We start from the raw sequence: 13768 nt of genomic DNA on the forward strand, positions 1-13768 counted from the left end.
TCGTTGTTTGTCCGAGTCTTTAACACATTTCCGTTAAATGCTTAAAAGTTGACCGTAACGCCCTTTTTTACTTTAAAACGAGAATTTTGGACACGTGAAAGGACAATAACCTTAGTTACTGATTTCTAAGCATGTCCCTAAAATTTCACGTCAATCCGAGGTCCAGAATAGGAGTTATGCTAAATAGCGCAATTACGGAAACTTTAGTAATTAAACGGCGCAATTAGCATAACGCCTATCTAAACCCAGATTTCAACACCAAACCTTTTACACACTGATGTAAAATAATATTTTGAAATTTTTAAAGATTTTTAATTATTTTTAACCTGCTCATAACCTGCGGTTATGGCATCGGTTCGGTAAATACCGAATATACCCTTTTCGAGCATAACTTGAGTTCTACAAGGTCTTTTGACCCGATTCCAGTTGCTACTGATTTTAAATAATAAATAGAGTATTGTGGACTTTATAAACTGTTCGGAAAACTCAGATTTCCTGTAGAACTCAGAAACCTCTTTTATAATCTTTAAAATGACCGAAATAACCCTACGGGGCATATAATGGATTTAAACTCGTTACGGGCATTACGGAAGGTATCCTACTGATACCACAACCTCTTTAAAGCATATTAACTAAGGAAACTTGTGTAGGACTCTTACGGTTACCCGTTACGCCTTTTGCGCGCACGGTTCGGTTTATGTAACTAGTTTACATAAACTAGCCGAAACGGGTCAAACCTTATTGTTTTGACCTCAAAATCCAGAGTGTGGTTATATTACCCATATAAAACAAGTCTTCAAACTTGTTGGGTCCAAACCACATTCCATTCCCGGTTTTCGCCTTTCACACGATTAAACCATAATTATCCTTTGAAACTGACCGGTCTAAGCTAAGGCTAAATTAAAGACCCGTTAGGATTCTAATAGGTTATTTTAAACCTTCGTTCCAGAATAGGAGACTAGTAAAAGAAACTTGCATCTTGTTTAATTAAGGATTAATACTTGCTCAGGTAAATACTTTTAACTTATTTTCCGTTATACGGGCTTGGGTTACGGTATTTAAGATACCGCTTGGTCGGGCAATTGACCCCAAATCATTAGTAGTCGGTTGATTTCAATGTGACCCGTTTAAAAATTGGTTTTGTTGGCTTTACGCCTTTGGGAGCTTAATGACCATGTCCCGGATATCCTTGGCATCATTTTACAAAATGGCCACGACCCCGACACACGGGTGTAGGCGTACACCCATAATGTGTCTATATTATTAAAGGTATAACCGTTGGTTTTCCCGCCACGGCTTTATGCTTTGTGGCGTGTCTATTAACTTTAAACCCGGCACGACCCGGGCGACCGAACGCATAGTAAACATGTAATTCTTTTACAAGATTTAATTATAAATTACCCCAAGTTATAAAGAGTTTGTGCCTTGTGCATTCAAATCAATTTTATTAAACAATTTACAAAAGTGTCGGTTGAATGTATTTACCAGTGTAAACTGACGTATTTTTCCCAAAAAGATTAATGCAGGTTCTACTCGTAATAGGCTGGCCACTCCTTAGCATCGTTAGAGTCTCGCAATCTTGGGATGCCAATAATCTGTTGAACAATATTTTATATTTTATTTTGATCCCCTGTGGATTATATTTCGACGATTGTGATACTTGAATATTACATTCAATAGTTGAAATATATTTATCTTTATGCTTCCGCTGTGCATTTATATATTGTGTGGTTTGACTATATTGTTTCCAACTACGTCACGGTAATCCCCCACCGGGCCCACCGGTGATACACGTGGAAATCGGGGTGTGACAGGTTGGTATCAGAGCCAACGTTGAGTGAATTAAACACTATCCTTATGTGTTTAATCTCAATGACACAATTGCACATACTTGAGTCTAGACAAGAACATAGGACAAATTCGAATTGTTATTTTAGTTTGTCTTTTATTGTTTATTATGATTTAAAAGTTTGTTAAGTAGGAATTATGCCACCAGCAATTAAAAGAGGAGGAAGAGGCAAAGGCCGATCACTACTCATAATGATCACGAGGCCGGACCTTCGAACATGCGAGCTCCTTCTAGCACGAGGAGCGAAGAACCTCAGAGACGTAGAAGAAACCTCTTCGAACCTGCAAGACGGTCTACCTCACACAGTTCGACACCTTCATACCGTCACTCTTTTGGACCAGATTCGGAGAACAATCCCAGTAACCCTCAACCTTCGTTTATACCTCTCCAGCGATCTGCTTCGCACCGTTCCTATGGCGATCCTACTCCTTTCTTTCAAGGCCGATTTAACCCGGCTGATTATGTCCAAGAACCAATAGGTTATAACCCTTTAGGGCCTGAAGACCATTTCTTCGAAGATAATGCGGTAGATATGGACGAGGACACAGATCCCATAGAACCTGCAAGAGGTACTCCCAACCACCCTATCGAGATCTCTGATGGGTCATCCTTTCATGGAACGCCCTATCAAGGTCCCGACAGTTACCAGGCGAGGTTTAACCAGTATGATTGGTACTTCACACCTTCTCACCACTTCTCGCCTCATGAGCGGCAGCAACAGGATCCCTCTGAGGATTCGCGTTTCGTGGCACTTACGCCACCGCCTCCGCCGCCACCAGTTCAGCAAGCACCTCCTGATCCGCCAAGGCGTAGGAGATCAGGCGCACGGATGTCTACCCGAGGAGGGGAATTCCACTTTAGCACCCCCTCGCCACTCGAGTGCAAGTCACTTTCCGCCAGTGCCTGAAGAACCACAATTGGGAGAACCTTCGAACCACCTTGCAGAGGTGAATTCTGCACCAGTTGCACCACCTCCACCACCATTCGGCTATAACAATCCAATACCAGCGTACGGCGGCTCCACCGCGTACAACCCGTTAGAGCAGCCGACTCACACGCACTACAACTATAATTATGATGCCGACCCATACGTGGTAGCGGCTAATTACAATGCCCTCCATCCCGACAGAGCTTATGGAAACCTTTGGGGACCAGATTACTCAGCTCATGGGTATCCAGCACCTCCTAGACCTCCGGTTCAGCAGCCGTCGTAGCAGCCACGTTTTTCTCCACCGGAGCAAGAAGAAATCCTCCACCGTCTAAACCGAGTGGAATGAGACTTTGAGCAAGAACGTAAAAGTAATCGTGGATTCCTCAAAGGCCTAGCAAACCTACTAAAAGGGAGGAAGAAACGAGATCATTAGTCTCTTTATGTGTTATTGTATTTACTCTTACAATCAAGTCCCTGCGTGGACAATTATCGTGTTTAGTCCCTGCGTGGACAATTGCATTTCAGTCCCTGCGTGGACTTATCTTTTAGTCCCTGTGTGGACATCTATCTATGTATTTGGTCCCTGCGTGGACTTGTTTTCTGTAAACCTCTGCGTAGGTATTTATTTATTTAAAAGTCCCGTTTAGGGCAGTGTGTAATCATTATTATGATTAATGAAATATATGTTATAAATTTCATTTTTATTATATACATTGTTATATGAAATGAATCAAAAAGCATTCCTTTTAAATTAATCTGCCTAAATAAAGAATCTTAATAGTGAAACCTAGCCTGGTGTCATTATAAGACCCGGCCAAGATGGTAAGACGTAATTAAAAGATTCAGATTCCAGTTAACCTCTGTGGACATGTTAACATCCTTGGCAGATGTGATTCGTTAAAATCACACGCGTCATTCCTATATACGAATCCATCAAGGGATTCCAAAACCCAAATTAATGGTTGGTAAATCATGGGTTAAATCGTCAATAAAGATGATCATTTATCAAACATCCATTAGTGATGTAGTGCCCACGGGCCATACTTGTTGTCATATAAGACAAAAGACAGTTGTAGTCTATGACTCCCTGTCAGAAAAGGTAAAAGGACTACGGTTCAAACCTTCATGCCTTGATTCTCTGTAATTCCGGCTTATATTATAAAGCGTCCTTGTGACTAGGCTTTGTGCCACTAACTATATTGTTTGTAAATAGGATAAGTTATATTCAGATGCTAAATAAAAGTGAGTAACAAATTAACCAAATATGGTCTATGTTTACCATGGTTAATAAATTGCCATAACAGATAATTCCATAATAAACTCCTGAATAAAACTTTGTCATTATCTTCTGTAGCAGATTCGAGTTACAATGACTGAACCAAGTGGAGTTAATAGTCATTCGAAGGAGGATGACAATGATAACGCTCAGATTCATTTAACGGGCGCTGAATTGAAGGCTCTAGTAGACGGCGCTGTTAAGGCAGCCCTAGATCGTCAGTATGAAGAGTACACCGAGTCTTGAAGCAGAACCCTATCTACACCACACTCAAAGCCAAAAACCCACTCTAAATCTCACAGCAAACCACCCTCGACTCCGTCTAAGCCTAAGAAGGACGACGATAGGCACTCATCCAATGAGAATAGCGTCCACCCTAAGAAGAAAGTGGTCGATGATGCACCTCGCGCCAAGGGTTGCACGTATAAGTATTTCGTATCTTGCAAACCCCGAGATTTTACTGGGGAAAAGGGCGCTGTAGATTGCATGACCTGGTTAGACGAGATGGACACAGTTGTGGACATCAGTGGTTGTGCTGAGAGAGACGTGGTGAAGTTTGTTTCCCAGTCATTCAAGGGTGAAGCCCTAGCGTGGTGGAGATCTCTGGTTCAAGCCTCTGGGAAGGCTGTTTTGTATAGCATGACATGGGAGGAATTTATTGCTCTCATCAAGGAAAATTACTGCCCTCAGCACGAGGTTGAAAAGATCAAGTCTGACTTCTTATCGCTGGTCATGAAGAACCTGGATTGCCAGGCTTATCTCACCACTTTCAACACTCTGTCAAGATTGGTTCAGTACCTTGTAACACCGGAACCCAAACAGATCACGCGCTTCATTGGGGGTTTGGCCCCAGAAATAAAAGCTAGTGTGAAGGCTTCCAGGCCTGCTACCTTCAGATCCGTGGCAGATATATCTCTGTCTCTCACGCTTGATGCAGTGAGGCAGAGATCGTTGAGAAATGCCGACAGTTGAAAGAGGAAGCGTGAAGATGATGATTCACGTAGATCTAGCAAGAAGCATCGGGGCAATCGTGACCACAAGAAGGGGTCAGAGAACAAGAAGAACGACCGACAGTCGGGCGATAAGCCCTTGTGCAAGGTTTGTCAGAAGCACCATTTCGGAAGGTGCAGGTATGAAAAGAAATCCCAGCCGAAGGCATGTGGGATATGCAAGTCCTCTGAGCATAGGACTCTTGAGTGTAAGAAACTCAAGGATGCAACTTGCTATTGTTGCAACGAGAAAGGGCACATCAAGACTAACTGCCCGAAGATAGTGAAGAAGGCTGAAGATGGGAAAAAGACCAATGCGAGGGTCTTTCAGATGAATGTTCAAGAGGCTATCCAGAACGACAACGTCATAACCGGTACGTTTCTTATCAATGATGTATTCGCCAGAGTGTTATTTGATTCTGGAGCAGATAAATCCTTTGTGGATGATAAGTTCTGTGAGTTGTTAAAATTGCCTGTTAAAACCTTGAATGTGAAATATGAAGTAGAACTAGCTGATGGGACTATGGGAACAGTCTCAACTGTTTTAGATGGATGTGTTATATCCATTAGGAATCACTCATTTCCTTTATCCCTGTTACCCTTTAAACTCGCTGGTTTCGACGTAGTGTTGGGTATGGATTGGTTATCGCATAACCAAGCCCAAATCGTGTGCAACCAGAAATAAGTGGTAATCAAGACTCCGTCTGGAGAACCACTTACCATCCAAGGAGATACTCGACATGGATTGCCTGCACATGTATCTATGCTAAAGGCATCCAAATGTTTGAAGAAAGGATGTGTCATTTATATGGCACAGGTGACTATCGGTGAGGAGAAACCCAGAATTGAAGACATTCCAGTCATCTCTGACTATCCTGAAGTTTTCCCAGAAGAACTGCCTCGTTTGCCACCAGACAGGCAAGTGGAATTCAGTATCGACATCATTCCAGGAGCAGCACCTATCGCAAGAGCACCTTATAGATTGGCACCCACGGAAATGAAAGAATTGAGGACGCAACTAGATGATCTGCTGGCCAAAGGTTTTGTTAGACCAAGTTCATCTCCTTGGGGAGCGCCAATCCTGTTCGTCAAGAAGAAAGATGGTTCGATGCGTCTATGCATCAATTACCGTGAGCTGAATAAATTTACAATCAAGAATAGGTATCCTTTGCCCAGGATCGACGATCTGTTTGATCAGTTGCAAGGAGCGAGCTACTTTTCCAAGATTGACCTAAGGTCAGGGTACCATCAATTGAAGGTCAAGGATGAAGACGTGCATAAAACTGCATTTAGGACTCGATATGGTCATTTCGAGTTCCTAGTGATGCCTTTTGGGCTCACCAATGCACCTGCCGAATTCATGGATCTCATGAATCGCGTTTGCAAGCCTTATTTGGATAAATTTGTCATTGTCTTCATCGATGACATCCTTATCTACTCGAAAAGTCAAGCTGACCACGAAAAGCATCTTCGATGTATTCTCAAACTGCTTCATCAAGAAAAGCTTTATGCCAAGTTCTCTAAATGTGACTTTTGGCTACGAGAAGTCCAGTTCCTTGGACATGTAGTCAGCGAGCGTGGTATCCAGGTGGATCCCGCTAAAGTTGAATCCGTCATGAACTGGCAGGAGCCGAAGATACCTACGGAAATTCGTAGTTTCCTAGGTCTAGCAGGATACTACAGACGCTTCATCGAAAATTTTTCAAGAATTGCTGCACCCCTAACTTCTTTAACTAGAAAGAAGATAAAGTTCAATTGGGGCCCTAAGCAGCAAGAAGCTTTTGATATCCTCAAACAAAAGCTGAGCAATGCTCCAGTGTTGACATTGCCAGACGGAATGGAAGAATTTGTCGTATATTGCGATGCATCGCACACAGGAATGGGTTGTGTCCTTATGCAGAGGGGCAAAGTGATTGCCTATGCTTCGCGACAATTGAAAGTGCATGAAAAGAACTACACCACCCATGACTTGGAGTTGGGTGCCGTTGTATTTGCACTAAAGCTTTGGAGGCATTACTTGTATGGCATTAAATTTGTGATCTATTCTGATCACAAAAGCCTTCAGCATCTGTTCAATCAGAAAGATCTGAATATGAGGCAGCGACGTTGGATGGAAACTCTGAACGATTACGACTGTGAAATAAGATACCATCCAGGCAAGGCCAATGTAGTCGCAGATGCTTTGAGCAGGAAAGAAAGAGTGAAGCCAATAAGGATCAATGCCAAGAGCATTGAAATCAAGAACAGTCTGAATGAGAGATTGTTAGCTGCACAGAAAGAAGCTGTGTTAGAAGCTAACTATCCAAACGAAAAGCTAGTGGTAACTGAAGAGCAGTTATCTTATGGCAAGGACGGAATTCTGAGATTGAATGGGAGGATATGGGTTCCTGTTTATGGAGGTCTTCGTGACGTTATCCTCCAGGAAGCCCACAGTTCCCGATATTCCGTTCATCCTGGTGCTGATAAAATGTACCAGGACTTAAAGGCAAATTTCTGGTGGATAGGCTTGAAGAATTCTATAGCCACCTATGTAGCAAAGTGCTTGACTTGTACGCAAGTGAAGGAGGAACATCAAAAGCCGTCAGGCTTGCTACAACAGCTTGAACTTCCCGAGTGGAAATGGGAAATGGTGACGATGGATTTCATCACCAAATTACCAAAGACAAAGAAGGGAAACGATACAATATGGGTGATAGTTGATAGACTGACTAAGTCAGCACATTTCCTACCCATAAAGGAGACTCATAGCTCCGATATATTAGCCCAGTTGTTTGTAGACAAGATTGTAGCCCTTCATGGAGTGCCTGTGTCTATCATCTCTGATAGAGATACCAGATACACATCACACTTTTGGAGAAGCTTCCAACAATCTTTGGGTTCACGTTTGAACTTCAGTACGGCTTACCACCCTCAAACAGACGGACAGAGTGAGCGTACAATCCAGACGTTAGAAGACATGCTTCATGCATGTGCAATCGACTTAGGTGGCAGTTGGGATAACCACCTACCATTAGTCGAATTCTCCTATAACAACAGCTACCATACCAGCATTAAGGCTGCACCTTTTGAAGCCCTATATGGTAGAAAATGTAGGACGCCCGTTTGTTGGGCAGAAGTTGGAGATGTCCAATTGACAGGACCTGATATTATCTTTGAAACAACGGACAAGATTGTCCAAATTCGCGATCGATTGAAAGCTGCCGAGATAGGCAGAAGAGCTACGCAGATTTGAAGCGTAAGCCTTTCAATTTCGAAGTAGGCGACAAGGTTTTACTTAAGGTATCACCCTGGAAGGGGGTGATGCGATTCGGTAAGAAAGACAAACTAAGCCCGAGATATATTGGACCTTTCGAGGTAATCGAACGTGTCGGATCGGTTGCCTATAAATTAAACTTACCGGAAGAGCTCAGTGGTATCCACAATGTGTTCCACATCTGTAACCTGAAGAAGTGTTTCGCTGACGAATCACTGGTTATACCGCATACAGATGTACACATCGACGAGAGCTTAAAGTTCGTTGAAAAACCTGTGTCGATCGAGGATCGACAGGTTAAGAAACTTCGCAGGAAGTATATACCGATTGTGAAGGTGAAATGGGATGCCCGTAGAGGTCCCGAGTACACGTGGGAGGTAGAGTCCACGATGAAGGAGAAGTACCCTCATCTATTCCAATAAATCTCGAGGTCGAGATTTCTTTTAAGGGGGTGAGGATGTAACACCTCGAAATTTTTGCGTCCAATAAAGTATTGACACGTGTCTTAAGTTTACACGTGGTGTTAAATACTAAATAAAGGACTAAAGTTGACAAACATTGAAAGTATGTAAATTTGAGGGTTAAAAATGTCAACGAGGGATAAATATACTATACAGTAACCCTAAATGATGCTCGTACCTTCAAACAAATAAATCATGGATCGTACGGAACGAAATACGGAAGAAAGTGAGAGATTACAAACTACAGGGGTTAATTGTGTCAACATGTTTAAGTTATACCTCTGATTGACCCTTTAACATACCTGAGGCTTTGTAACAATAAATTACGCTCACTAGAATAAACGATATAAATTTCGCGAAGTTCTGTTTTAAAACGAGAAAGTTATGATCAATTTAGTATGCGAGGGGTTAGAAGCGTCAACAATGAAAGTTAGGGCTTTTCGGATAGTAATTAAACTAACCGAGGACTTAACAGTGCGGGTAAAAGTCACGAAGCCCTTATTCGTAAATAAACGAGGCCCAAAACGCAAAGTTATCCCTTCGAAACCGAAAGGCCAAGGCAATAATGGCAAAAGATTTGAAAATCTTGAAATACAGGCCTCAGGCGGGCCGCGTCGATGAAACAAAGAAGCTTACGCGGGCCGCGCGGGCTGTGCAGATTCGTTGCCTGACATTAGGATTCAGGCGACCCGCGTAAGGGTAGCCTGATCCTTAACGCGGGCCGCGTCAAGTCCCCAGATGCAGAAAACGTACACAGGTTCACTGTTTGCTATTTTAAACGATCTTGGATGCAATTATGGCAGCATGGGCGCCCCTTACACGTCCCCTAACACTCAGGGACAGTTGTTGAACATCCATGATCAATTATAGGCCTTGTTGTAATGATCTAATGCTCCAAAGTTCACTATAAAAGGCCATGAGTTGTGCACATTGTAACCACACCTCAAACCTGCTTTCTTGATCACTTCTGGAGCTCAAGAGCACTCTTCTAACATCTCTGGTCGTGTACCAAGCTTCTGTAAGTTTTCCTAACCCTTTGTGGTTTAGTTTTTGCATAGTGTAGCTTAAAATTCAATCCGTCGTAATTAACGATTGACTTTACGGTAAATCACAAATGGTCCAGTGGTTTGTCGAATCAAAGGTAGTTATATGTTGGTAATCATGTGGGCTTTAAACCCCTAAAAGGGCACCCTCTGATTCCCACTCTAACTAGTCCGAATGTCGAGTCAAACTTGCTTAGAAAAAGTCAACAGAATGCTATTTTGCGATATTATGCATAATTAGTAATGTAGATAACGTGTAACCTGTTTTAACACTCATATAACATGATAATAAGTATATTAACTAGTCTAAGCTTGTTTGATCCGACCGTTTTCTGTTTTGACCCAGTTCGGAACCGAAAGTCGCAAAACTTTGACTTTTGCTTTGACTTCAGTTCTGACCCGTTTTGGTATGATTTAGATATGCCTTAGGACTCTCTTAGGACCAGGTTACATGATGGTATAACCCTCTGTGACCGGTTCGTTGTTTGTCCGAGTCTTTAACACATTTCCGTTAAATGCTTAAAAGTTGACCATAACGCCCTTTTTACTTTAAAACGAGAATTTTGGACACGTGAAAGGACAATAACCTTAGTTACTGATTTCTAAGCATGTCCCTAAAAATTCACGTCAATCCGAGGTCCAGAATAGGAGTTATGCTAAATAGCACAATTACGGAAACTTTAGTAATTAAACGGCGCAATTAGCATAACGCCTATCTAAACCCAGATTTCAACACCAAACCTTTTACACACTGATGTAAAATAATATTTTGGAATTTTAAAGATTTTTAATTATTTTTAACCTGCTCATAACCTGCGGTTATGGCATCGGTTCGGTAAATACCGAATATACCCTTTTCGAGCATAACTTGAGTTCTACAAGGTCTTTTGACCCGATTCCAGTTGCTACTGATTTTAAATAATAAATAGAGTATTTTGGACTTTATAAACTGTTCGGAAAACTCAGATTTCCTGTAGAACTCAGAAACCTCTTTTATAATCTTTAAAATGACCGAAATACCCCTACGGGGCATATAATGGATTTAAACTCGTTACGGGCATTACGGAAGGTATCCTACTGATACCACAACCTCTTTAAAGCATATTAACTAAGGAAACTTGTGTAGGACTCTTACGGTTACCCGTTACGCCTTTTGCGCGCACGGTTCGGTTTATGTAACTAGTTTACATAAACTAGCCGAAACGGGTCAAACCTTATTGTTTTGACCTCAAAATCCAGAGTGTGGTTATATTACCCATATAAAACAAGTCTTCAAACTTGTTGGGTCCAAACCACATTCCATTCCCTGTTTTCGCCTTTCACGTCATTAAACCGTAATTATCCTTTGAAACTGACCGGTCTAAGCTAAGGCTAAATTAAAGACCCGTTAGGATTCTAATAGGTTATTTTAAACCTTCGTTCCAGAATAGGAGACCAGTAAAAGAAACTTGCATCTTGTTTAATTAAGGATTAATACTTGCTCAGGTAAATACTTTTAACTTATTTTCCGTTATACGGGCTTGGGTTACGGTATTTAAAATACCGCTTGGTCGGGCAATTGACCCCAACTCATTAGTAGTCGGGTGATTTCAATGTGACCCGTTTAAAAATTGGTTTTGTTGGCTTTACGCCTTTGGGAGCTTAATGACCATGTCCCGGATATCCTTGGCATCATTTTACGAAATGGCCACGACCCCGACACACGGGTGTAGGCGTACACCCGTAATGTGTCTATATTATTAAAGGTATAACCGTTGGTTTTCCCGCCACGGCTTTATGCTTTGTGGCGTGTCTATTAACCTTAAACCCGGCACGACCCGGGCGACCGAACGCATAGTAAACATGTAATTCTTTTACAAGATTTAATTATAAATTACCCCAAGTTATAAAGAGTTTGTGCCTTGTGCATTCAAATCAATTTTATTAAACATTTTACAAAAGTGTCGGTTGAATGTATTTACCAGTGTAAACTGACGTATTTTTCCCAAAAAGATTAATGCAGGTTCTACTCGTAATAGGCTGGCCACTCCTTAGCATCGTTAGAGTCTCGCAAGCTTGGGATGCCAATAATCTGTTGAACAATATTTTATATTTTATTTTGATCCCCTGTGGATTATATTTCGACGATTGTGATACTTGAATATTACATTCAATAGTTGAAATATATTTATCTTTATGCTTCCGCTGTGCATTTATATATTGTGTGGTTTGACTATATTGTTGCCAACTACGTCACGGTAATCCCCAACCGGGCCCACCGGTGATACACGTGGAAATCGGGGTGTGACATCATGGTTCTTCAAGGATGTTTTTATTTTCATAATGATATTTTATTTTTAGAAACTTCCATCTAATTCTAACAAATTATAATGGAATAATTACAATTGATTTCTATCAATACATATTTGGAAATATGTATCTTCATTTGTTATATAAAATTTCAAAAGATATGTAATAACATTGAATTTTTATATGTTACTAGATGTCTCCTATATATATATATATATATATATATATATATATATATATATATATATATATATATATATATAGAGAGAGAGAGAGAGAGAGAGAGAGTAAACTTCCGTTTTGCTCCCTGTGGTTTGGTCATTTTAACGGTTTTACTCCATTTTCCTCCCTGATCTTTCGAGTTTGTCGCCAGTTTGCTCCCTAATCTTTCGAGTTTGTCGCCAATTTCCTCCCTGATGGAGTTAGAGGTTGGGAGCAAAATGAAGATAAGTTAGAAAAATCAGGGAGGAAAATGGCTATTTTTAAACTATTGGAGTAAAACCGTTAAAATGACCAAACCACATGGAGCAAAACGGAAGTTTACTCATATATATATATTCTGAAATTCGTTTTTGTGTATAATAACAAAAGAGTTTGTTTATATATCTAAGTTGTCCGAATCAAAATCAACTCAGCTGGTCTTGATCGTGGATTAAATCTACAAGGTAAGATAATTAAATTGTGTATGTTTATTAAACCTATTAATGTATAAGAAACTTTACATATTGTTAATTGTTTTTTCTACGTTACATGTGTTTGTAGCTTTTAAATATGGCTGAAAGTTCTTCCAGGTATTTTTTTTCTTTTTAATGTTAGACTTTGTTGTGCATTATACCCATTAACAAGTTATATTTTATTAATATCTTATGTTTTTCAATCAGTATTAGAGAACCTTTCTTTTGTAGACACATGAATCGAGCGGACGAAGTTTTACTGGTATTTTCTAAATTCAGACATTTATTATATTTTTTTTATTTGTTATCATGAAATACAATTTAAAATTATCTTATGGTTTATAATTTACAATTATAATTATAATTGTAATTTATTTTGGATTCCTTGCTTTATTAGGCGATTCCTTTAGACGCTGCATCCAAATTGTGGGGTAACGATAAAGCACCCAAAAATGTTATGATACAAACTCAAGATGGTCGAAAATTTAATGTTACTTTAAGCGAAGCCAAAGGAAAACATTTCTTTTTCCATGGTTGGTCAAATGTTGTGAAACATTTAAAACTCAAAAAAGGATGTTTGGTGCTCTTCAATTCTGTCGATTTATCTATATTGAAACTAACACATTTCATTGATGGTGTGTTTCAAAGCTCTTTCTGGACATCTCTGTTACCTACAACATCTAACTTTATTGTAAGATTAGTTTTTCTTTCATTTTATTTATGTTAATATATTTAGGTTTTATGAACTGATTACAAAAGTAACATTTTTTTTAATTATTTATACAGGTAATTCCTGAGTGTATACTGCCTAATTTCTATGATAATACTTCAGATGATATAATTACCATTATAGATGTAGGCAACAAAATCCTTCACGTCAAGATTGAAACGCTTTTTGGTAAAGTTGGTTTCTCCATTGGTTTTGATGTTATTGTTAATTTGTTTCAATTGGAGGCTGGTTGTTATCTAATATTTACAAGAGGTTTTGCAAATTATTTCCATT

The sequence above is a fragment of the Helianthus annuus genome, chromosome 12, assembly GCF_002127325.2.
Source record: "Helianthus annuus cultivar XRQ/B chromosome 12, HanXRQr2.0-SUNRISE, whole genome shotgun sequence".
In the NCBI taxonomy this organism is placed as follows: domain Eukaryota; kingdom Viridiplantae; phylum Streptophyta; class Magnoliopsida; order Asterales; family Asteraceae; genus Helianthus; species Helianthus annuus.